This window comes from Eurosta solidaginis, chromosome 1 (genome assembly GCF_040869045.1).
Source record: "Eurosta solidaginis isolate ZX-2024a chromosome 1, ASM4086904v1, whole genome shotgun sequence".
NCBI classification, from domain to species: Eukaryota; Metazoa; Arthropoda; class Insecta; order Diptera; family Tephritidae; genus Eurosta; species Eurosta solidaginis.
In genome coordinates this window covers 385,813,883-385,838,370 of record NC_090319.1, presented here as the reverse complement: position 1 = coordinate 385,838,370, position 24,488 = coordinate 385,813,883, and the positions used below count along the sequence as shown (strand labels likewise).

General features: G+C 37.1%; 1 protein-coding gene across 5 annotated transcripts in view; it reads left to right on the top strand.

Moving 5' to 3' along the window:
* The window catches only part of LOC137238413 (uncharacterized), a 189,931-nt gene that overhangs the window by 42,986 nt on the left and 122,457 nt on the right, over nucleotides 1–24,488 (top strand). The gene's annotated exons all lie outside the window — the stretch shown is intronic.

Sequence of the window (24,488 nt, the reverse complement as noted above, 5' to 3'; positions counted from 1 at the left end):
AGAGGGATCCATGTGGTCGCTTGAACCATGGGCTCAGTTCGGAAACTAAATTCCTGGCCCACTTTCATTTAGTATTGCTCCTCCACTGCTGTTGCCAGCGTCAGATCGATATTTCTCTTGTGTATACCTCTATCTCCTTCTACGCCAACGCCGTGTATTGATATCATCAGCGAACAAATCTATCGGTATATATTCCGTAAAGACCAGCACAGGGTTTGTGTTGAACTGATGTGAGAGCGAATTTCTACATCGCTTAAGACTATGGAACCCTGTTGCGAGCATAGCGACGAGAAAGGTTCTGATATATCCAAGCAACGAACGATGTTCTAGCGCTTTCAGTATGCCAACCTGCTTGGCTAAGTTTAAAGCACGTTTGATATCCAGTGAAACTGATAAAACTATAGGTCTTGATTGATGAAACGCTGCGTCGGCCTTCTTGCCTGTGCCTATCACTTCTGTAATGGTATTCATTGTGGGGCACCCTCTCCATACTGTCGATGGGACAGCCTTCTCCTATCCTCTGGTCCAGTAGATGAAATTTCTTAATTACTTTTATCTAGGCTTGTCAACAGTGCTCTTGATCGACCTTCTCCAGCACGTAAATTTGCTTTGATGTATGCGTCTTCCAGATTTCCTACAGGCTCAGGCCTGCGTACGCATTTCTTGGCATATATTTACCTGGCAGGAATTGCTGATATTGCAAGTATTGTGTTGAGATCGATGCCTGACGGTCATGCATGGCTCTATATCTCACAGCGATATAAAGCATGCTTTTTGAAAATAAGTATCCAAAGCCAGTTCATCGATATTATAGGGTTGTGCCATTGAGTATATTGTTTTACATACTGTTGGTAGGTTAGTCACCAAGATCTCGAGAATTTGATTAAAATGTGGACCTGGGTAGCCCTAAGATGGGTTGGTGCAATATGGCTATTAAATGAAAGCTGTTGATGAGTGCTTTAGTAAACCGTATTTCGATATGTAAACCTGTCTCCGGGATACATACCTATATATGGATCAGGGATAGTCCTTCATTATGTTTTTACGATGTGGGTACTAAACGAAAGCAGTTGCCGAAGGTACAAGAGAGGGGCAGATGGAGATTGAGAGAAACAAGTAAAGCGTGGAGGTAGAGGGTGAGAGTGATGGAAAGGGAGAGAGAGAGAGGGAGGAAGAGAGAGAGGGTGAGATGAAAAGCGAAAGGAGGAAGGTGAGAGAGAAGAGGAAGATGAAGAGGGAGTTATAGAAAGAGATGAAGAAAGAGAAAACAGCAAACTATTTTCAAATAACAAGGTAAAGCGAAATTTCGCGCAAAACAACGGCTGCTGGGTCTGCTAGTGTTTAATAAGCTCTAGCTTATCTCTGAGCGTTAAAGCATCATTCGGGACAAATTATATCTTTATGCATCTTGTCCTTCTTTGCTGTCATCGAGAAAAGAGTCAGCGCATATGCGCCTTGGCAACCACGATACTCTTGCCAATCATAATTTCGAAATAGTAAAAGACTTCTTTTATTTGGGAACCAGCATCAACACTAGCAACAACATCAGCTCTGAAATCTTGCGAAGAATCACTCTTTCCAATAAATACTACTTTGGACTAGGTAGGCAATTGAAAAGTAAAGTCCTCTCTCGGCAAACGAAAATCATACTCCACAAGTCACTTATCGTACCCGTCCTGATATATGATGCAGAAGCATGGACCATGACAACATCCGATGAAGCGGCTCTGCGAGTGTTCGAGAGAAAAGTTCTTCGAAAGATTTATGGACCTCTACGCGTTCGCGTGAACGCAGCGTCTGGTGAATTAAAAGGAAGCGACTGGCGTACCTTGTTGGAAGGCCGTATAACCGTTTAAACGGTTAAGGGCCAATTAAGTAAGTAAGTAAGTAAGCTCAGTCTGTAAGTCGAGTTGATTATAATTAACAAATAAACACCAAGTGATTGGCTTGATGTAAATTTCAGTACGGGTTTCTGCGTCGCTCCAAAAAACGAAACCGTCCTGAAACAAATTATTCTTCTTTACCACCTCCTAGATTTCTCTAAAACTCGTCTAAGAAAAACTTGATTTCATACAACTTCCGCTTTCATAAGTATGGGTGAAATAAAAGATTTGTTAGATCGAAAGAAAACCGGATGCACAAAACAACCAACCCTGATTACCGGAAATACGCTATGCTGCCTTAAACCATATTTACCCATGTATTAACACACAAATTTATGTCAACACATGTATATTTATAGACATTTTATACTCTTACATAACAGTAGGCTTTCAGTGAAACAATTTGAGTTCCTGTGAATTTCAACACATACTCACACACACTTCATTCAAAGTACCAGCTTTCCGTTGATTTCCACAGTTCGGTAGTAATCATAAATTTGACATACAGTCAATCGTTTTGCCTGCAAGCTTTCATGGTTCGTTATCAACATCGTTAGCTTAGTGTCAATCGCATTTGCAATTTTTTTCCAATCGTTTTATAATTTTTTTTTGGCATTGATTTTCCTGCGGACGGCTATTTTTATTGTCGTCTATGCTTGTCTTGCACCTTGGCTAGAGACCTTTTGCTCTTTTCTCTTGCTAATGGTCATCGTCACTCGGCCGGCAAACAAGTTAGCGCTTTGGTAAGGAAGCGCCATTACCTTTGTATTATGACAGCTTTTATTTGCTTCAAAGATTTTGCTAAAAGGAAAAGAAAATGATAATCATGAAATGAATGAATGAAAATACAAAAAAAGGAAATTATGTAATAAAATTGAAAAAAAAAAAAAATAAAAACACAAGGAGAAAGACTTGGACAAGTGAAGAAAGAGAAAAGCATGAACGATATTTATGTATTTTAGACTGGGTCGATTTATTAACCGATATCGCGCCATCGATTTTTCGATAGGATTTGGGCTTAGGAAAAAAAAGTTCCACTACGCATATCCAAAAAAAATAATTTTCGTGCCTGCGAAATTAAATTTTTTTGACTTTTTGCGACTTTGATTTTTAAGGTTTTTTTCATGACCTACTAAAAAAATTTTCATGTCCTGTTTTCAAAAAACTGTTATCGACAACGTTTTTAGCGGACATTTTTTAGTCATGAAAAAACCTTAAAAATCAAAGTCGAAAGAAAATAAAAAAAAAAATAAAATTTCGCTGGCTCGAATTTTATTTTTCTGGGTATGCGTAGTGGAACTTTTTTTCCTAAGCCCCAATCCTATCGAAGAATCGATGGCGCGATATCGGTTAACTTTTGTCCATTCAAATCGACCCAATCCAATGTATATATTAGCCCAATTCTCAAAAAAATGTCCTTGATTTACTCATTATCTCCATAAGAAAGGAGCTTCGCAATGAACGACATTCATTCTTGACAATGCCCAGCACATGTACACAATATGTGATCCACCTATGGAAGATACCGGCTGCAACATAACATATCATTTGCCGTTGTCCTTGCTAAGCCACAGGTGAGAAATATGATCCATAATGAGTCCCAGTACTGCAGAGATTTCTTTCTCAACATTAAGATCCGATTTCCATCTAGTTTATTGATCCACGCCCAAGCACTCATATCAGGGAAATGCCGTGTAAAATAGTCAGATTTATGTCAAACTTCCTTCAACACCCAAAAGAGATTTTAAGTTATCGTCCCTGACCGTAGATCCGGAAGAACCGCCTGGCTATCGGATAAGATGGCTATCGTATTACCTGTAATTTTTGGAACAGGTAGGTTAACCTTTTAGATCCCTGCTTTCAGAAAACCCTCAATTAGGGGAATACTTGGGGGAATATTTGATACCTTGGCCGAGATTATCATGTTGAACATATATGCGGAAGATATGGCCGGCAAGGCGAATGCGGCCCCGTTTCTGATCAGCCTTAATGATGCGGGACATGGGCCTTCTCATTTAAGGTATTTCAGTATTCTTACAAATCTTGGAGGTGGGGGGGGGGGGGGGGGATTGGAGGAATTAATATGCAGCAGTGAACTGGTTAAATGGTTCACATATGAATGAATGGTGTGGGAATGCCTGACCTGGCACGCGGTGCGTCGAACTATTTTAATGTTAATATCGTCTGGGTCCCGAGACATATCAATACAGCTATCAACTATAAAGCAGCACTCCTAGCACGCACGGGCATAACTGAGGCTGTAGGCAGTAAGGGGAGCCTCCGGCCACATGTAGTCTGCGGTCTCATGAAATTTTTGGGCGCATCAATGCTCACCTTCGAATGGTGCTATTACACTCAGCAGTTGCTACAACAATCTCACTTACCAAAATAAGTGTTAGGAAAGTTACAGAAGACGTGAACTCACGGCTAGGGTGACCATAACGTCTATTCGCCAATCCGGGACGCCTTGTACAAATTGTCACTAGTCCCCTAGTAAATAAATGCTGCACAACCACAATGGCAATGTTAGCAGATGAGCTAATGGCGTAGAAACATTACTCGCACATTAACACAGTAACAAAGAACGTAGTTTACATTACTTGCAAAAGTCTAGACCCTGGGAGAAATAATAGGTGAATGAGGCAAGTGAGAGTATAAAAGCAGCGCAGTCGAAGTGATAGTAGTTCAGTGTGATTTTATCACGCTAGAAATGAAGTACGCGAATACATTAAATTGGGAAGATCTACTACGGTAGTGCAAAGTAAAGAGCATTTTTTATAAAAATATTAGTGTGTATTTATTCGACAGTTAAGTGAATATAGCAGATGACGAAGAATAATCGAGAACTTTAAAGAGATTTACAACATTATATTCATATATTTTTAAAATATATAAAAATTGCTTGTTTAAAGTTCTAAGACTGGCTATTTTTCATTAATAGAGTAATACAAAATGTGTCTGAGTTCTGACTATATTAATAACAATTTCATTCTAGTTACTCTCATCTGAACATGCTTTCATACTTTCAATCATTTTAATGCTAGATCTTTATAAATTTTGATATAAATTTATGTGTATTTGAAAAAGTAGCCAAATAAACGTTTATTGTCTGGCAACATGTGTGAAAATTTCAACTTGAAAAACGCAATCAAAATCTGTTGTAAAAAGTCTCCTTTCTGACAAACACAATGAAATACGTATGGGCATCTAAACGAACATACATTCATACATTCATACACTTACCACTGGGAATCAGTTACTGAAACCACAGCCTTCGTTGGCTTAGAAATTTTAAAGCGACCATTGCCAACACAAAACACAGATGTTTCTTATTGCAACTTTACAGACGAGGGGAATGTTGTGTTATCAGCGTTATTACACAGCATGATGTTAAAGAGTCAAATACGATAAACGAAATACAAAATCAAATGAAATCAGAAAATTTTGCAACAACAGCATACGCAAAAAAAAAAAATGGCGATGTCCTCAGCTGTTGGCGGAAATCAAGTTGGTGCCAAAGCATCTGTTCAAATAGCTAAGACACCAAAATTGCTGGAGGAAGATAAACAAAAAAAAAAATTGCTTTATAATTTGGTGTATGGACCCACATAAATATAACAGAAAGGATGTGAACTAAAATGAAGACAAAATTATATGTTTTATATGTAGGTACTTATGTGCACGCACGTAACCGACATATTTCACATTTTCACATATCAAATTCTACTCCAAAATGAACATAAAGTTAACTTCAGCTACCAAGGGAAATTAATGAAGCAAGTTTACGAAAATAAAAATAAAATACAAAAATTTTAAGCACTTCCTTTATATAAATGGACAAAAATCAGCGAAAAATGCTTCTTATATAAAGCATTTATATTTATGAGAAGTAAAAATATAAAAGTGGAGCGCACATTACTTGGATTGGAAAGTTGGTAGGAAAGGAGATATTATTAGACAATCAATTGCGCTTCACCTTTATATTTTTACTTCTCATAAATATTTTTGCAATTTCTATGTCAATTTTAAAAATCAAAGTTTAGCAAGAATATCTCTTTATATAAGGAGACATTTTTCGCTGATTTTTGTCCATTTATATAAAGGAAGTGCTTAACATTTTTTATCTAATTTTTATTTTCTCCTTTTCTTAAATTTCCTCGGCGTCTTATCGTGATGTTTTACAGTTGTAGCTCATTGAGAACTTACATAAAAATCAATCCCAAAATTCCCTCCGTTTCGTACTATTTTTCTAAATATCCCATCCCGTGCGCCCCCTAGCAAATCTTTTGGATCGTGTCATCGGCCGTCATCGACCTCTGAATTGAGTTAGAAATTTCAAGTCTCTAGCTCATCGAGAAGTTACTTAAAAGCTGGTTTGAAAATTTTCAAATTTTTATCTAATTATTTCGATCCGTGCGCCACCTAACGGATGTTTTTCCTTTTGTTGCATTATCACGGTGTTCTAACTCATGTGTAAAGTTTCACGTTTGTAGCTCAATGAGAAGTTACTTAAAAAGTCGACTGCAAGATTTGTATGAAAAGCGGACAAACATTCAACCGGCCTAATATAAAGGAACTAAACACAAATCCTCTTTGTAAGCTTCACAGACAACTAAGTCACTCACTGACTGTCGAGCTAAAACTAACGGTTTCTTGTCGTACATTTAAGTTTATTATAAAAAAAATGTTAAATATTTTAACCTCATAGTAATATTGAAATGAGGTTAGTTTGAACGGGTGCTAGCCCTCAGGTGAAGCTCAATTAGACTTCATGAAATATCGGTGATGTCCAGTGCTACCAATGCTGTCTATTGATTTTTCAAAAAACCCACAAAACTAGAGTTGGTGACGTTTTTTGGCGACTTTGGTGAAAAAATCGTCTTAGCTCTTACGCTTTTATCGAAACACTTTACATAATGTAAGCGTAGGAGTTAGTCACTATACTTAAAAATAATGTGGAAATAATTTACGTGATAGAGTTGGTATGCGCGAAATTAAACGGCAGATCCGTTAATGGAAATTAACGAAGGCAGAAAAATATATCTATGATAAATATATAAACTAGAAAGCGAAACGATAAAGGAAAAGAAATAAATATAAAGAAGGTTAACCAGAAAAGGGGAGGAAGAAAAGTTTCATGTGGTCATGTTAGTCGTTCCCGAGATGGTCGGGCTAGTACCTTAAAGATGCTTTGTTACCGGAACGTACCGGATCTATCTCCGGCAAAGGATCATCAACTGCGGGTAGTGTCTTTATAGTTAATACAATAACAACAGCAGGAATAAAAACAGTGGTAAAATAAGATTGATGTTAATGAAGTGCACTATCATAAAGATACTTACGGTTATCGTCACAATTAAGGAAAGGAAAGTCTATCTATAGCAAAATTTATCGATGAGTTATTGACTTTTTTATCGACTAGGTATCGGTTTGTTATCGAATAGTTATCAGTTTACTTTCGAAAAGTTTCCGATTTTTTCCACAAATTTTTAGATTTTTAATGGCGTGTTAACAAAGCTATCGATTTGGTATCGAAATTCATAAATTCGTTTGTCTTAAATTTACCGATTTGTCATAGAAAATTTATTTAAGTGTTATCGGTCTCATTGATTTGTTTTTAAACAGATATCGATAAATTTTCTATACGAAATCGATGCCCCTCTGCAACCTGTCAATAACAAGCCGCTAATAAACTAATAAGAAGCCGATGACTACGCGCTAGAAAGCCAACAACTCGTCTATAATATTGCTATCCATAATAAGTGGAAAATCAAATTTGGTGGTGTTGGTTGTCACCAATAAGAAGCCTACGAGTCACTTCTAAAATAGCTCGGAATTATTTGTTTCTTGTAAAGTTACTTCTGGGGGAGTTCTAGTTAATTCGAAATCATTGGTTTTCTAAAAGTTCACCTGTATGTTCACACATCGAACTTCAAGAGTAGCTAGTTGGTATTCACGTATTTTCTTTTTATCGGAAATGAAAGTGACGAACTTTTAAAATTGTGTGAATTTCAGGCTAGGCAACACGGCATAAATGCATCAGACGGTTATTCGTTCGATCTTAGTATGACGAGTACTGTTATGGTGGAAGGAACTTTATAAATGAATCGAAAGGAAAAGCTCAAAACTCTATCTGGGTACAATCACAGTGGCAGCTAAACCACATACTTCAGTTTTTATAGACGATTATAAATAGTTAGTGGAGTAGGATAGGAGCATGTGCGTAAGTATGCGCCTTCCAGAACTAACGATTGTGTTTCAATCTGAGATTTGAGATATCTCCGAGGCATTACTGTGAAGAAACAGTTCCAACCATGACTCTGGAGACCCGACATATAATTTGTACTATTGGCTTAGCCAGCGCATCCTAACATAGAGAGAAATAACATTACTAAGCAGATAGGTAGATGGGGACGGACGCTCAATACTGTAGGAGCAAGGGTACTTATCAAGGATTGCAACTCTCAGTATTTTAAATAAAATATTTTGCAGTTTTTAGGAGTACGTGGTCATCATACAACAAAAAAGATCTTCAACCATCATTTAGATGAATAGAGGAGGTATATTCAGGTGAACTGCGGCACTCACAGCGCAATGAATCATTGCGGCTTATGCTGCATGGCTGAGTTTGCAAATGAGGACATTTAAAGGTTTTCCTTAAAGATCCACCAATTAAATTTTGTTTGACGTAAAATGTTACTTTTGGATATCACGACGACATTTGACAATAAAAGGCATCATAATTTGTTACAATTACATAAGCTAACAAATTTTAGACCCAGAAATGAGTCTATACTTCTCTGAAGATATCCTGATTCTGAATCCAGCAGCAAATTTCGTAAAGAGGGTTTTCTGCTAAAATTAACTACACTTTTTCATTACGGAGCTTCTTTCTGTTACAAAAAATAAGTTAATTGAAATCAATACTAGCTTGTTTTGACGCTACATTCTTCTGCGCGGCGAAAAAAAAAAACTTCCTCAAACCATAAAAATTGGAGGTGTTTTCTGCAGTAGCCGATAGAAATTTTTTATTCAATTTAGTATATGAATTTTCATAATAATGAAGAAAATTCTCATGCATATTAAATGTGGTTTTGGTTTTAGAAAAGTGTATTGGTTTGAGGATGAAATTCCTATTTTGTAAAAAAAATATATTTATAGTGTATCTATGATATACTGTATTGGTATCTGTGTCCTAGATTTTCAGTGCTTCATTGGCTTGAGGGAGGGCGAGGGGGAACTCCCGTGGATCCGCTACTGTGTATGTATGTATTTATGTAAGAGTTTCAATAAAATGTCAACCCACCGTTACACGTAAAACTTTTTATGTTCGCACAAATGCGTAAGGGAAAGTGAAAAATATGACACAAATATTTTGGAAAAAAGTAGCCTGTTTGCATATCTGAGTGCTCAGCAAAGTTTTCTGATAACACGTAGTCACGCTTGTTTGTAATGGATAACAGTACAAGTAATTTGTCAGCTCATGCATATGAATGCCGCAAGTTTGAAAAAAAAAAAATTAAAAATATGCTTTTTATTTTCAAATGCAAATAGCTAGGTTAGGTTAGAGTGTCCACCGGTGGGATCAGCAGTGCACTTAGGCCCGCAAAGGTCCCATTGTGATAACACGTGGATCTTTCCCCTACTCAAACCAACAGCTCGATACAGCAAACGTCAGGAGTTTCTTAGGTTCCAACTTAGCCAAATCACAAAGATCGTGAAAGAAGTGAGATCCCAAAGATTTCTTTCTCCTGTGCCAAAGCGCGGGACAATCGCATTGTGGCATTACCACAATACAAGATATTTATATTTATGTAAATTCCAGAATAAGTCCAGCTTTCGACCACACACGAATAATTCATAGCGACATAGTCAAAGCGACATAGATAAGTTATATTGAACCCAGCGGGGAACCGTATCCGTTTACAGTTATTTAACCCATAAGCGTCACACCCACTAACCCACGTATCGATCAGCATGCCTGATCGACAGCGTCGGTTTGTCAGCGCGACCGACCAAACATTAATACATAGCTAGGTAATAAGAATATTATGCTGACTAGGTATATATAAATAGAATGTAGTTATTTTTAGTGTGTAAGTATTGTATGTAAATATTGTAATAGTATTGTAAGTAATTTTTCTATAAAAGAGAAAGTATTCAGTAATAAAGAACAATCTGATTGCAGCGCTGAACATTAGCGCACAACCAAATTCTTTTGTCTTTAATTATATTTATTAGATATTACATGGCGATCCCGCCATTTGCGTAAACTTATTAAATATTACAGCACAGAAAAAGTTTGACTATTTCTATCTCCTCTTCGTCTATGCAGCTCCTGCAGTAATTATTATAGGGAGCACCCAGCCGTTGTGCGTGCCTCACGATTGCTATGTGGCCGGTAATAAGTCCAACCACCAGAGATATGCCCCCTACCAAGAAGAAGTCGACTTTTTGCGCGTCTCGCGTCCCATTCAGGCCACTCGAACTTGGAGTGGTAGCATGATTCAAGATTGCTCTATATAACCCGCTTCCCTAAGGAAAATCCTTTTCAAAATGAGCTTACAAGTAGCGAGCGGCATGCTCAATCCCTTCCAGGACGACGAAAGCGGAACGGATGTACCCCCTCTTGCAAGTTCGTCAGCCATCTCTTTGCCCGGTATATTCGAGTGGCCAGGCAACCATACCAGACTGAGGGAAGTTTGCTCAGCGATCTCGTTAAGAAATTTGTGGCACTTTTCTAAAGTCCTGGACTTACATGTGACAGATTCAAGTGCTTTTAGTGCAGCCTGGCTGTCAGAGTAGATACAAATTTGGTTATAGCCGTGAGCAGCTTTCCCAGGTGATCAGCGGCCTCATTTATAGCAGCCACCTCCTCCTGAAAGATGCTGCGATGATCGGGCAGGCTAAATGATAGATACAACCCTATTTGAGGTGCAAATACACCGCTACCTACCTTATAATCCAGTTTGGAGCCGTCAGTATATATCTGCAGCCTATCGCTCAGGTCCGGCGGCTCCTTCAACCAATAATCCCTATCCGGGATAATAACCTCGTACTTCATATTGAAAAAAAAAAACAGTCGGAGCTCAATAGTCCGACAAAGGCGAATCCAGATACTTAAGGATAGCTGCATGGCCATCCACATTGTCTCTATATCCGGATAAATCTCGCAGCCGCAGAGCAGAAAAGACCGCACATTGCTTGGTCATTAAATCTATTGGGAACACATTAAAAATAGTGCCCAGCGCCTCCGAAGGGGTGGTGCGTTGCTTTTGCACGCACGTTTTCCCTCCAGGATAGTTTCCTATCCAAAATTACTCCAAGGTATTTGGCAGAGTCCCTCAGCATCAGGGTCATACCTGCTAGCACCAGCAACTGCAGCGCAAGTATCTTATATTTCCTGGTGAACAGCACCAGTTCAGTTTTGGCTGAATTGACCGATAGACCTTTACTCCTGATCCAGTTCTCCACCAGTCTCAGCTTTCTTTATATTATATCGCATAGTGTCTGTTGAAACTTCCCGCTAACTAACAGCGCAAGGTCATCTGCAGATGCGAGCGTATGCTGCATCCGTCTTTCTCAAGAAGAACCAAGAGCTCATTTAGTGTGGCAACCCATAGAGGTGGAGAATTCTCCAGAATTCTTAGGTATATGAACACTAAATCCTGAGAGCCTCTTTTGTGAAGCTACTCACTGTAGATAAGCCAGTTGGCGTTTTTAAGGTTCCTATGCCAGACCGTTTTGAGCACCACCCCTCCGAGGACGAAGCGGACAAATCTATGATCTGCTCTTAGTGACAAACGTGGCATCGAACCCCTATTACAAATCTTAAAGTTATGATAAATAACAAAATCAAAGAGTGAAATTTATTTACTTAAATTTCAATTACACAATTCGTGCCAGCCAGCCAGCCAGCCAGCCAACCAGCCAACCAGCCAACCAGCCAACCAGCCAACCAGCCAACCAGCCAACCAGCCATTCTGTCAAGTCAAGCGAAATAAAACCATTTAAAAATACATTCATCGTACACGTGTCAACTTAATAACAATATTCAACTTGGCAAGTACATATGGGCAAGTCCTGGTTTACAGACACGCCATTCGTACGCATTTCAACCTGCATATATGAGAACTGAGCGGATATTACAATATTTGAAGCAAAAATTGTGTGTACCTCAAAAATGGAGGTACATACATATATGTATATATATATATATACATGAGTTCGGATGCGACAAAAAATAGATGTATTTTTTAATGCTTGTGAAAGTTCGCAAACTTACCGAAGCTAAGGGAAAATTTTACATGCTTTAAATGAGAAAAAAGGTGAAATAAATACCCAATGGCCGTAGATTTTCGAAATCTGAAATATCTTTTTAAAACGCTGGATATAAGCTTAAGGACGGCTACGGACGCGACAATTTTTTCTGAATGAATAACACTATAGGACATTGAAAATATATTCTTTGCGAGACATCAAGTTGTAGCAGGTCCGACGAGAGATGGGGGGGGGGGGGATGGGGGGATTCCCCCCCGGCCCGGGATTTCTCAGGGGGCCCGCGATTAAGGGGTACTATCCGATTTTTTTTTTAATTCAGGAGAGTCTGTAGTTGTTCCATGTGCAAATTTTAAGCCGAATTTCAAAAGCAACGAATATTGATAATGATTTTTTGCCTGGGCCTGAGGAGACAATAAAAACATCAAACAAAAATGTGTTTCTCAGGGAACCCGCGATTTATAGGTACTAAGACATTTTTTTTAATTCAGGAGAGTCTTTAGTTGTCACATGTCACAACATCAAACAAAAATGTATGTTTACATGACTCCGAAATCGTAAAGTTTTCGTGGTGACACTGATGAAGGTTCATCTTCAAAAAGTCTTCCAACAATACCACGAACTCTGTATCAAAGTCCAGATTATTTAAAGGACTTCGATAGCGATACCGTGAATAATGAGTTTTTGCTATCTGAAGAAGTCAACGAAATAATTCGTCGATGTCATCAAAAGTGTCCTCTTATTATTCCACTTGATTATCATGACGAGGCATTTCCTACCTCGTTGTTAAGCAGAATCTTGCCAAATGTAGAGAAAGTGGAGCATGACTGGTTAGTGTGGAGTGCCAGTAGCAATGCTTTTTATTGCCTACCATGTCGTCTATTAAGCACCAATACTTTAAATTGACCTAAAATAAACTGATAAACGATAAACTGCCATCACACGAAAATACTCAAAATCACATTAAATGTTATATTCAATGGCGATCTTTACAAAATCTAATTCAAAAGGAGGCTACAATTGATACACTTATCAATGACCAGCTAATCACTGAAACTCAAAAATGGAAAGAAATTTTATATAGAATGTTGGACACTATTTTATTTTTGGGTGAAAGAGGCCTTTCAAAGGCGAAAGTATATATCTTGGTGAACGATTGACATTTTTTGGGCATTCAAGATCTCATAACACAATATTATCCCATACTTAGAGATCATTTGGAGAAAGTTAGGATTTCACAACAGCAGCACAAACATTTACAAGTTCACTATCTTTCCCCAGACATTCAGAACGAGTTTATAGAAATTTGTGCAAAGCACGTGGGGAAAACTATATTAGATCAAGGCAAGAAAGCCAAGTATTTTGCTATTATCGTTGTTGCTATGCCTGATGCTAGTCACGTTGACTACGTTCATTATGGGCTAACTCCATTTCAATTCGAAAGCAACAAATTTTACAATTCAAGACAGGTTTTTGACTTTCGTGAATTGTAACCAAAAAACTGGTCAGCAAATCGCTGATCTAATTTGCCATACTTAATTGAAGATTGTCGTGCACAAGGGTACGATAACGGCGCCAATATGAAAGCAGCTTACAACGGAGCACTACGTCGCATTCTCGACAAAAACTCGTATGCTGATTACTCGTCTTGTGCAACCCATAGTCCATGCGCGGTTCCAGGGGGAGGGGGGGGGGGGGGAACTTTTTTTTGTATTGACTGTATTGAAGTATATAATACAAATCTACATAGTAGTTTCTTCTCACACTCACCAATCCTATATTTCAAGTTAGATAAAACTACACACGGGGAGCAAAACAAATTCAAAATTGGTTCAGTAGTTTAGGAGTCCATTGGCCTCAATTGTGTGACACATGTTTTTTATACTCATTTGAGCAGAGCTCACAGAGTATATTCACTTTGATTGGATAACGGTTGGTTGTACAGGTATAAAGGAATCGAGATAGATATAGACTTCCATATATCAAAATCATCAGTATCGAAAAAAAATTCGATTGAGCCATGTCCGTCCGTCCGTCCGTCTGTCCGTTAACACGATAACTTGAGTAAATTTTGAGGTATCTTGATGAAATTTGGTACGTAGGTTCCTGGGCACTCATCTCAGATCGCTATTTAAAATGAACGATATCGGACAATAACCACGCCCACTTTTTCGATATCGAAAATTTCGAAAAATCGAAAATTGCGATAATTCATTACCAAATACGGATTAAGCGATGAAACTTGGTAGGTGAGTTGAAATTATGACGCAGAATAGAAAACTAGTAAAATTTTGGATAATGGGCGTGGCACCGCCCACTTTTAAAAGAAGGTAATTTAGAAGTTTTGCAAGCTGTAATTTGGCAGTCGTTGAAGATATCATGATGAAATTTGGCATGAACGTTACTCTTATTACTATATGTCTGCTTAATAAAAATTAGCAAAATTGGAGAACGACCACACCTACTTTTTAAAGAAATTTTTTTTAAATTCAAATTTTAAAAGAAAAGTTAATATCTTTACACTATATAAGTAAATTATGTCAACATTCAACTCTAGTAATGTTATGTTGCAACAAAATACAAAAATAAAAGAAAATTTCAAAACGGGCGTGGTTGCGCCCTTTTTCATTTAATTTGTCTAGGATACTTTTAATGCCATAAGTCGAAAAAAAATTTACCAATCCTTGTGAAATTTGGTAGAGGCTTAGATTCTAGGACGATAACTGTTTTCTGTGAAAAAGGGCGAAATCGGTTGAAGTCACGCCCAGTTTTTATACACAGTCGAACGTCTGTCCTTCCGCTCGGCCGTTAACACGATAACTTGAGCAAAAATCAATATATCTTTACTAAACTCAGTTCGCGTACTTATCTGAACTCACTTTGTATTGGTGTAAAAAATGGCCGAAATCCGACTATGACCACGCCCACTTTTTCGATATCGAAAATTACGAAAAATGAAAAAAATGCCATAATTATATACCAAATACGAAAAAAGGGATGAAACATGGTAATTGTATTGGTCTATTGACGCAAAATATAACTTTAGAAAAAAACTTGGTAAAATGGGTGTGACACCTACCATATTAAGTAGAAGAAAATGAAAAAGTTTTGCAGTGTGAAATAAAAAACCCTTGAAACCTTGGCAGGTATTACATATATAAATAAATTAGCGGTATCCAACAGATGATGTTCTGGGTCACCCTGGCCACATTTTGGTCGATACCTGGAAAACGCCTTCACATACACAACTACCACCACTCCCTTTTAAAACCGTCATTAGTACCTTTAATTTGATACCCATATCGTACAAGCACATTCTAGAGTCACCCCTGGTCCACGTTTATGGCGATATCTCGAAAAGGCGTCCACATATAGAACTAAGGCCCACTCCTTTTTAAAATACTCATTAACACCTTTCTTTTGATACCCATATCGTACAAAAAATTCTAGAGTCACTCCTGGCCCACCTTTATGGCGATATCTCGAAAAGGCATCCACCTATAGAACTAAGGCCCACTCCCTTTTAAAATACTCATTAACACCTTTCATTTGATACCCATATCGTACAAACAAATTCTAGAGTCACCCCTGGTCCACCTTTATGGCGATATCTCGAAAAGGCGTCCACCTATAGAACTAAGGCCCACGCCCTTTTAAAATACTCATTAACACCTTTCATTTGATACCCATATCGTACAAACAAATTCTAGAGTCACCCCTGGTCCACCTTTATGGTGATATCTTGAAAAGGCGTCCACCTATAGAACTAAGGCCCACGCCCTTTTAAAATACTCATTAACACCTTTCATTTGATACCCATATCATACAAACAAATTCTAGAGTCACCCCTGGTCCACCTTTATGGCGATATCTCGCAAAAGCGTCCACATATAGAACTAAGGCCCACGCCCTCTTAAAATACTCAGTAACACCTTTCATTTGATACTCATATCGTACAAACAAATTCTAGAGTCACCCTGGTCCATCTTTATGGCGATATCCCTAAATGGCGTCCATCTATAGAACTATGGCCCACTTCCAGTTGATACACATGTCATACAAACACATTCCAGGGTTACCCTAGGTTCTTTTTACAACATGGTGATTTTCCCTTACTTTGTCTCCACACTCTCAACTGAGTATGTAATGTTCGGTTACACCCGAACTTTGCCTTCCTTACTTGTTATATATTAAGATTTTAAACATTAAATACTGTCTTACTGAATTAAGCACATGATATTGTTTGAACATACACCTAAGCTAAAATATGCAATATATATGTATATATGTATGTATGTTATACGGTGATAACCATTCTGAAATGAACTTTTTCTTGTATTTGTTTTTGAGTAAAACAAGTTTTAAAAAACACGTGTACTTTCTCTGGTTATTTTAGCTACTTTAATCAAGAATATATGAAAAATGTTATGGTACTCGATTTTATGTAAAGCAAAATGCGTCATTTAATTTTCTAGAATACATGGGATTCGGCTACGTATAGATAAACAAATAATTGCAAAGAAATTTTGTTTTGAAATATAGCAAAATGCGTCATTTCATTTCGCTAGAATAAATTAAAAAAATAAATGAACACATTTGACTTGTTTGTTTTTTTGATAGAGCAAAATCTGTTTGTTCAGCTAATTAAAACAAACAAAAACAAGTAAGGGTGTTCAAGTGTGGATGTAACCGATTATTATATACTCAGCGTGAGTATGAATTGTACAGTTAATTTGAGATAAATTACTTTTTCGAATTTTGTTAAGAGGGATTTATTTTTTTTAGGCTCCAGAAATGTTTTGTAATGCTGGATCGTAATAGGGGCGTGGCACCGCCCAAAAAAAATGTCTCCCAATCTGCGCTTACTATAAAACTTGATAAGTGAAATATCATTATACAAAATTATTTTTCGCTAAGATATAGCTTGTTATTATAGTCTACGACTTTTATATAAAAGTGGCCTGGTCTTTAACCGATCCCGTCCATTTTTACTAGAAGTATTTCCGGTTATATGGAAAATATGTGCTCCCAATCTTATCACGATTCGTAAATATTTCTCCGAGTTATGGCTCACAAAACATAGACAATTGTTGGGTCATAAAAGGGGCGGTGCCCCACCTTTTTCTTTTTTATAATTGCACTTACAAAATGTAGCATTGATATAAAACTCTTTTTTGCAAGAATATAGCTCATTTTATTTGTCCACGACCCTTTTAAAGCTCTTTTATATAAAACTGGGCGTGGTCCTTTACCTATTTCGTAAATTTTTCTTCAAAGTGTTTTCTATAGTAAAAGCAACCTCTCTGTCGAATTTTGCTATGATAGGTTCAACGTGTTTTGATTTATAATTAATAATATTTATAAAATTTATTTAATCACAAGTGGGCGGTAAAAAAGATTTTTTTATTTTTATCAGGTCTTAATATCAGTCCACACGTCAAAATTCAATATTCTAGATTAATTATTTAGTAAGTAATCAGGTTTTATGAGTTTTCTAAAATGTTATATATGTAAAAAGTGAGCGTTGTTACTGTCCGATTTCCCTCATTTTTAATACCGATGGGAGATGAGTGGCAAGTAACCCATATACCAAATTTCATTCTCAATATTTACTCAAGTTATCATGTGCACCGACAGACGGACGGATGGACGGACAAGCCTAAATCAATTCATCCTGAGCATTTTGATATATGGAAGTCTACATATATATCTCCATTCGTTAATGCCGTTACGATCAACCATTATGTTGCCCAAGTTAATATACTCTGTGTGCAAAGCACGCTGGGTATAACAAGATTGGCCTTGAATGACTTTAACTTCAATATTGATGTACTTTGGTTATATAAAATTCCTCAAATCTTGAATAAAAAGTTTTTTGTTTATTTTTTATTCACACGACCCAATTAGGTATAAATAGCGCTCGCGAAGTTAATCTCGGTATACTTTATACTTGAAAAGTGGTAGAAAAACTTATAAGCTGCAATGAGTTCACGCTATCATTTCGTGCTGCTGTTCGTCTTGCTTAGCTTCTTTTTGACACATACGAACGCGCAATTGCGCATTATAAATGGCCGAGATATAAGTATAGAAGAGAGCCCACATTCGGTAGCAATTCTTCAAATTGAGCACTATCTTTGCGTTGGTGCCATAGTCAATGTGAACTCTGTGGTTACAGTTGCACATTGCGTAATGGGTAAAGAATGGCAGAATCTCGTCCTTTTAGCTGGAGTTACCGATATACGTATAAGAAACACAGCAACAGAGCAAAGTCGCTGTGTGCGGTATATACATTTTAATGATTATGATCCACAAACAAAACTCATGGACGTAGCTGTGGTTAAAGTAGATGGATGGTTTGAAGAGAATGATGCAGTAAAACCAATATCACTTTGCGCTTATCGAGTAGTAGAGGGCATGACGTTGGAAGTTAGTGGATGGGGTAGGATATCTGCAACTGTTCGTTCTTATCATCTCAAATCTAAGAGTTTGGATGTAGTAAACACGAGAGCATGTAAGAATGCATATGCGAATTTTCGGTTTTCGATATATTTAGCAAGAACAATTATTTGTGCTGGAAATGGTGGAGAAGATACGGGTATTGGAGATTCTGGAGCAGGAGGCGTTCGGAATGGACAACTGTGTGCGCTGGTACAAGGTAGTTGTGGGAGCCATCATGCGCCAGATACATATACAGATTTAACAAATCCAAAAGTTCGAAAGTTTATAATATCCAAGATGTAACTGAAGCGTGTTGTTATAAATTGACTGTTGAGTGAAATATCACCCTAACTCGACTGAACGCCGAATTTGGAAACATTTTGAGAAAGGGCGTTTTCGAAACAGCAGTTGGGATATGGTGATATTCCGCTCAGTAGTCGAAATGGCGATATTTTTTTGTTGTATCATATACAAATAAATTATTATGACTGTGAGTAAATAAATATTTTTTATTGTATGCAATAAAAGTGTGAGGCATGATGACATTAATATTCAGGTGTTCTAATCATGCTGACGTTTTCCCTTATTCTGACAAGTTTGGCATGCATAAGGGATGTCTATCATACAGAACTGTCTTTGAGTTCTACTACGATCGTAGTAGATTTTACTATACGTTTAGAAATATTATGTTGATTATTATTGCACGCATGCTAGGATAGAGACCAGTACATTCTTATATACCTTACTACCTTCTTTCACGTTACCACCTTAAGGAGATTCTCCTTTAGTAGTTGCAATTCCACAGTATTGCAAGGCCGGCGGCAATGTTGAAGCCAAAAGGCTTGCAATGGTTGGGAATCGCTGGTGTTCCCCCAATTCAGCAGTTCCCTACAAAGCAACTCTGTCATGGGAAAATCACCAGTGACCACTTGCAAACCAAAGAGAAGTAACTAATGATTGGCAGGAACGATGAGTCTTTTGATAACTATCATCGGATTCGCATCCAGCCATCATCGTGTCTTACAGGTAATATATAAGTTTTTCTCTTGTGATTAACTTTATAGTTTACCTACAAATCTATATACTTACTTTCATTGTATATCTATGTATTTATCCTTTTAAATACACTTTTATCACTATTCTAATTCGTTGGTTTTTATTTCTTTTGGTACCAAATCTGCCGTGAGTTCGTACCGGCATTTTCTTCGTTCGATCCCCGCCCGATCGCTAGGTATATAAGCCGTTACTAGAATTGTTTAGCCAAAAAGTTAACGTAACTTTGTATTTCCTAACAGAATAGAGACAAAATTTTGCAGAAAACTAATTTATTTGAAGAATTTGTACGAAAAATTAAGCAATCCAAATTTATTACTTTTGAAATACACGAAAATACTGGCATTTAGAGCTGCCGAAAAATTAAGTTTATATTGTTGACATCACCTTTATTATTACATCATGGTGTGAATCATGTAAATGACCATTATGAATTCATACAACGTTCACAATAGTAAACAGCCTGGATCACGTGTTGAGTCGCTGTTCGTTAACTTAAATCATTTGTTCGATAGTGTTTTTCAAATATTTTTCTAGATGACTGGTACATTGCGCTACTTACATATTTTAAAATGTTTGCTTAACTGAATGCTCATATTTTATCTATTAACTAGATTTTAAAAATCAATATTAATTTGTAGTCTCATTTTCTATAGACTCATTTAAAAGATAAGTTCGTTTGAAACATAAATGGGCAATTCATGGCCCTTTAATTTATTAACCGCGAACAAAAAATAAACCTTTTTTCAATTCTCTGGCCATTCGCGACAGCCGTTCTCCCTGCCAGCAATTATTTGACAGGTATGTATGGCAATGGAGGAATAGAAAGATGTTTCACTTGTATGAATTCACAATGGAAATGACTAAGTTGTGATACCAAATTTTGACCACAGGTTTAAAGTTCCCTCTTGTATGAACAGATCATGAGATGAAAGGAAAATTGCGAAATAACTACTTCAAGGACCTGACAAACTCCGTAAAAACAGCTGATCCAACGAATTCTATGGAAGTCAACCTCCTAATCGGTTTTTGAAGCCATTGAATAACATATTAAGGGCCAGTTAATGGTGGCATAACCATAACCAGATAAAACAGCTGATTGAACCAACCTTATGGAAATCAATGTAATCGATTAATGGTGTCATACCAAAACGATAAAGCCATAACCATATCATAGCCAATCAATTAATTGGTTTTTGGTTTTTCGCCATACCCATAATTTAAAAACATTTGAGTGGGAGAATTTATTAACTTTTTGTTGATTTACTTATTGTTTTGGATACGTTTTGACTAACAGACTTAGTTATACCACGTTTGTAATTTTTTGCGTTTTCTTAACTTTTATGAAATTTTCACGATTTTTAGGTTAAGACACCAATAACTGATGCCAATTTGATATGAATAAGTAAATATATGGTTATGACTATGACGTTATGACTATGTCAACTTTAACTCGGGCTTTAGTCATAACGATACCATAGCCAACCAATTAGTTTTTGAATTAGAAGAACTTGTTTTCCAAATAAAACAACTTTTTTTCTAAGTTGTTAATGTTACTTTATAAATTTGCGTTTTGCTCCTCTTGATTTTTCTTGCAAATTGGCCGGACGGGACCTTCATGTTTTATGCCGACTCCGAACGGCATCTGCAAGGCAGATGAGTTTTCACTGAGAGCTTTTCATGGCAGAAATACACTCGGAGCGCTTGTCAAACACTGCCGAGGGCGACCCCGCTTAGAAACATGAGGGTTTTAAAGGGGAGTAGCCCTTAGTTGTATATGTCAAGGCGTTTCCGAGATATCGACCAAAATGTGGACCAGGGTGACCCAGAACATTTTCTGTCGGGTACCGCTAATTTATTTATATATGTCATACCTCGAACAGTATTCCTGCCAAAACTCTAAGGGCTTTTGATTTCGCCCTGCAGAACTTTTTCATTTTATTCTACTTAATATGGAAGGTTTCACACCCATTTAACAAAGTTTTTTCTAAAGTTATATTTTGCGTCAATAAACCAATTCAATTACCATGTTTCATCCCTTTTTTCGTATTTGGTATAGAATTATGGCATTTTTCGTAATTTTCGATATCGAAAAAGTGGGCGTGGTCATAGTCGGATTTTGGTCATTTTTTATACCAAGGTAAGGTGAGTTGAGTACGTGAACTAAGTTTAGTAAAGATATATCGATTTTTGTTCAAGTTATCGTGTTAACGGCCGAGCGGAAGGACAGGCGGTCGACTGTGTATAAAAACTGAGCGTGGCTTCAACCGATTTCACCAATTTTCACAGAAAACAGTTATCGTCATAAAATCTTTGCCCCTACCAAATTTCACAAGGATTGGATAATTTTTGTTCGACTTATGGCATGAAAAGTATTCTAGACAAATTAAATGGAAAAGGGCGGAGCCACGCCCATTTTGAAATTTTCTTTTATGTTTGCATTTTGTTGCGCCCTATATTTACTGAAGTTGAATGTTGACATAATTTACTTATATATTGTAAAGATATTCAATTTTTTTTTAAAATTTGACTTAAAAATTTTTTTTTTAAGTGGGCGTGGTCGTTCTCCGATTTTTCTAATTTTTATTCAGCATATATACAGTAATAGGAGTAACGTTCCTGCAAAATTTCATCATGATATCTTCAACGACTGCCAAATTACAGCTTGCAAAACTTTGAAATTACCATCTTTTAAAAGTGGGCGGTGCAACGCCCATTGTCCAAGATTTTACTAATTTTGTATTCTACGTAATAAGTTCAACCTACCTACAAAGTTTCATTACTTTAGCTGTCTTTGGTAATGAATTATCGCACTTTTTCGGTTTTTCGAAATTTTCGATATCGAAAAAGTGGGCGTGGTTATAGTCCGATTTAGTTCGTTTTTAATAACGATCTGAGATGAGTGCCCAGGAACCTACATACCAAATTTCATCAAGATACCTCAAAATTTACTCAAGTTATCGTGGTTACGGACGGACGGACGGACGGACATGGCTAAATAAATTTATTTTTTCGCCCAGATCACTTTGATATATAGAAGTCTATCTCTATCTCGATTAGTTTATGCCGTTACGGATTACCGTTATGCGAACAAACTTAATATACTCTGTGAGCTCTGCTCAGCTGAGTATAATAAAAGCAAATAAAAATGCGAAATGGAAGCGAGCAGCCACTCAACTGGCCAAATGAGATCCTCTGCCGCAGCCACTACAGCTGGTTTTTGGTTAGCTCGTTAGTTTTGTGCTTTGCTACATACCGACATACGTCTTATATATGTACTTGCAAATATAAATAGTACAAGCGACAAACCAAGCCGCTGTGTATTATTTATAACACAATTCTTGTCGCTAGTAATAAATTCAATGAAGACGAATAAAAAACAGAAAATTAGCACAAAGTACCTAAATATTAAGCTCGTTGTGCCAAGGATAATTAAGCAGGAAAATTTAACTTTGTACTCACGAGGTTTAAAAAGAGAGAAATAAAACAAAATGTCTAATACCACACACCAAGTAATAAATCTCTTGAAAGGAAACAACAAATATCAAATAAGAATATCACACGTTTCTGTAGAACGGACTACGGTATCCGGTGAACTTTTAACAAAAAGTTTATTACAGTAATATGTTTTTTTTTATTTTATTTTTTTTTATATATTTTTAATTTTAGTCTTAGGTAAAGTATATGAGTTAGGCTGTTATTCCTGGTGACCATAATGTTGCAAATGTTAGAAACTTTTCTGCGCCCTTGATATTGTTTTTGACATTTTAGGCGATGGACTTTTAGCGTAGCGAAAGCTGGAAAACGGGGGCTGATCAAAAAAAAAAAAAAAAAAATATCAGCGGACACCATCATCGCATTTCTCTAAAGTGTAGTGTTTCGTTGCGAGGCATAATTAGCGAAACTTCCAGGGGTTGACAAGCGCAATAGAAAGCTGTATAGCTTCAAAGCTTCCGCAACCCAATTGTCAACCTGACCTACGCGAGAGAAATCCTGTTACAATTATGAATATATCATACACATATTTAGCAGACGAGGCTCTGGCGACCACAAGTTCCTCATGGAGGTAGGCGGTGGGGTGCGGGATGGCCTAGAAGGTTTAATGTGGTCATATTAATCGTTCCCGGAATGGTCGGGCTAGTACCTTAATGGTGCTTTGTTACCGGAACGTAACATATCTATATCCGGCAAAGGACCATCAACATAGATAAAGCTCCCCAAAACCTTCGAAGAATGTCTTTGTCGTTAATATAACAAAAACAACAAACTTGAATCCTCGCAATTTGCTTTTGAGCACCCCGGCGGCACCCCTGAATGGTGAACTACAGCCGAAAGGTAAAGCACAAATTGCCCCTGTTGTTGTTGTTGTAATGTTCCTCGAAGGTTAAGGGAAGTATTCCGGATGTCAGCGGTCTTTTGTGAAATAAAAGTCCAGTCCGCTCCGAAACTAGTATCTACGAGTGCTGGCCCTACTTCCTCGTCGACAATTTTTTTTTTATTCTCTAACGCTTGGGTGTGTAAATTTTAGTCGCCTTTTACGAAAGGCATGTCTAGGGTAGGTAAGCTTAAAATGAGCGGCCCATGAGCATCCCAAACACTAAATGAGTTCTTAGTATTACCAGAAGTTTGCCAAACTAAAAAGCGCTATCAAAAAACGCCCTGTTTTTTATACTCAGTTGAGCAGAGCTTGCAGATTATATTAACTTCGATTGGATAACGGTTGGTTGTACAGGTATAAAGGAATCGAGATATATATAGACTTCCATATATAAAAATCATAGGTATCGAAAAAAAATTTGATTGAGCCATGTCCGTCCGTCCGTCCGTTAACACGAT